This window comes from Vombatus ursinus, unplaced genomic scaffold (assembly GCF_900497805.2).
Source record: "Vombatus ursinus unplaced genomic scaffold, bare-nosed wombat genome assembly UNPS02014779.1, whole genome shotgun sequence".
NCBI classification, from domain to species: domain Eukaryota; kingdom Metazoa; phylum Chordata; class Mammalia; order Diprotodontia; family Vombatidae; genus Vombatus; species Vombatus ursinus.
In genome coordinates this window covers 41,674,071-41,677,380 of record NW_020954557.1, presented here as the reverse complement: position 1 = coordinate 41,677,380, position 3,310 = coordinate 41,674,071, and positions in this window count along the sequence as shown.

Sequence of the window (3,310 nt, the reverse complement as noted above, 5' to 3'; positions counted from 1 at the left end):
TTCACCCTCTCTCCCCAAGAGAAGGCACTATGAGGCAGGAGGCTCAGTGCTAGCCCTCCAGTTAGGCTTTGAATCTCACCCCCATCCTAACTCTGTGATCATAGATGTAAACTATTTCTTCATCTGTAAAATGGGGATAATACCTCTTCTACCTACCTTAAAGGGTCAGATGAGACAATATATGTAAAGCGCTTTGTAAACCTTAAAGTACTACTAAAAATAGCATTTCGATAGCACTTTAAGGTTGGCAACCTACTTTAAATATGTTACATCATTTGATCTTCAAACAATTCTGTGAGGTGCTATTATATATCAATTTAACAGATTAGGAAACTAGGACTGACAGAGGTTAAATGACTTGCTCAAGGTCATACAGCTATTAAGTATTTGAAATGGGATTTGAATTCAGGTCTTCCTGACTCCAACTTTAACACTTTATCCACTGCATTACCTAGCTGCTTGGTGAACATCAAGCTAATTAATGTCCTCCAAAATATACCCTTCGTCCTGTCAACTGCTCATAGCAATTTTATTTTCCCCTCCATTCTTTTGCTCATGCTTTTCCCTCCCCTTAAATCTATTTATCCTATAAGGTCTAATTAAGTTCCTCACTCTTCTTTGTAGCTTCCCAAACTACTATAGCTGACAATAGAGCAGTAGTTGCCAACCTTCTTCAGTATGAATGCCCTTAGTAAATGTTGAAAAAAAAAAAGTCACAGACCCTTTGTAGGAACCTAGTTTTAGTGTTAATATCTGTTGGTTGAGAAAATACACAATTACAAAGCAAAACTTCAGAAAGGCTTGCTGTTCCCCATATGCAACATACGGTCTCTTACCTCCATGACTTTGTGAATTGCTAATTAACTTATAGAATTATGAAATGGAGGCAGGCATGCCTGGTTCTTTGGGTACTTTCCAGGAAAGACCATGATGGCAACAGGGAGTAATACTTCAATCACACTTTAATAAAGCACAGAGGGTGCAGGGGTGAAAGGCACAGAGAGTACAGAGACAAGCGGCAAAAGGGGGGTTTACAAAGGCAGATGGCACAGAGATAGGGATTGGGTAATTGAGGAAGTTAGTAGCATGGGGAAAAGAAGGGGGAAAGTCATGGAGAGTAATTCATGTAGCCATGAGTTAGAGTCGGGAGCCCTCACCAGCCTGGATCCATGGCTGATGGAAGAGTGCTGGGAGGGGGCAGGAATTTGGGGTCTTCTTTTTCTAGGGTTTTGGTGGAGGACAGATAACTCTGAGCTGTGCCGCCTTTGGGGTTAGTTCATTAACGTATCTGCATCATCTCAAAGTTAGGTCTTACTGTAGATATTTGGAGCACTTCTGAGGTTTACATATCATAGGACCAAAAGGCTCTGACAGTAAGATCTAGCTGGCTTCCCCTGGTTTAGCACATAGTCTTAGGATGTGATTTTTAGTTAATATATGATACAGTTTGCTAATGATGCTCCTTTGATCTTTGGGATAGTTTGTACATGACTTCTAGGTTCTCCTTTGCAATCTTACTTCTTGCTATTGGCTACTTATAAATTTACTTACTATATCAACTAGAAGAGGGTGGGTGGGTGGGTGGTCAGGGGGACCAGAACAAGATATAGTTTTGACACATTTTGCAAGACTGTCCCTTAGGCCTAGAATATTTTCTCTCTTCATCCCCCTCCTCCCATCCTTTATATTATTCAAAGTGCAGCTCAACTGTCATTCTTACAGGAAGCCTTTCTTAAATCCCCCTATTGTTAGGAACACGTCTGAAATTACTTTTGTATTTACTTTGTATTTTGTATTTTCTTATTAATTATTGGTGGTTCACTCATTAGCATAGCTGTTTTCGAAGCAGTTGACCCAGGTTTCCTTCTTGACCAATGCAGATCAAATTTTCAGAAGCAGTGAAAAAGGTATTGGATTTGGAGACAAAGGTTGTTTCCAGCTGTATCTGATTCTTCCTGACACTATTTGGGGTTTTCTTGGGAAAGATAAAAGAGTGGTTTGCCATTTCCTTCTCCAACTCATTTTACAGAAGACGAAACTGAGGCAAACAAGGTTAAGCGACCTGGCCAGGGTCACACAGCTATTAAGTGTCAGAGACCAAATTCAAACTCAAGAAGAGTCTTCCTGACTCCAGGGCAGTTACTTTATGCACTATAGCGCCCCCTAGCTGCCTTCTGGAAACAAAGAACTTGAGTTTAATTCCTGACTTGGCTACAAGCGTAACCTTGGGTGGGTCATTTAACCACTCTAGGATTCAACTATAAAATGAAAGAGCTCTGTTAGATCTCCTTTGAAGATACTCCCAGCTCTAAATCTTACGATTTGGGTAGATTTTTTCCCCTAGTACAATGAATGGTCCTTGAAGGCAAAGACTGTTTTCACTTTTGTCTTTGTATTTCCAGCAAAGAGTATAGTACTGGGTACTAGACCTATGATCTCAATGGTGTAAGGGACACCTGGTAAGAAAACTCCTCTACCAAGGCAAAGAAGGATTAGTCCTTAACACTCTAGGGCAGTTAGTATTTAAGTGGCTTGCCCAAAGTCAGAAGGTATCAGAGATGGGATTTGAACCCAAATTGTGCTGGCTCTAAGGCTACATCTCTATCCATTTTACTATACTGCCTCAACTGGTTCTTAGTAGGCACTTTAATAAAGATTCGTTGAACCAAATTCACTAGTCTGAGGCAGTGTGGTGTATTATGGAACAGTGGGAAAGATTGGGGAATTTAGAACCAGAGGAACAGTAAGGTTTCTTTGGGTTTAGATTCAAGTCTATGAGGGTGGGAAAGGTGGAAAAAAGGAAGGTTTGAAAATTGTGGACTTCATTAGCTTTGGTTTTCCATAAGTATTCTTGAACCCTCCCAGGAAGGTTTTTCTTCATAGGCTTCTACCATCAATTCACTTGTGTAAATCAAATGTTTTGTACAAATGTTTATACAAATGTTGATTTACACAAGTGAGGACCCTGACAGCAAATTGGAGACTGGCTTTTTGGTTAATGTCACAAGCAAAGTCCTCTCCCATCCCCCAACTTTGGGGGGTGTGTGTGTGTGTGTGTGTGTGTGTGTGTGTGTGTGTGTGTGTGTATGACCATCTTTGGCAGACAACTTCAGTATGCCAACTGGAATTGTAAACTTCTTTTTGAGATCCATTTATACATTTATTGAAAAAAATTTTACTTTCCTGTTTGGGTACGATGGGAGTTAAGATAAATGAAATATTAGGTAAGTGAGAGTGTATGAAATTAGGTCATTTCTCCTCTTCTTCTATCTCCTCCTCCCTCTTTGCTAGAGGAGATCAGCTTTCATAT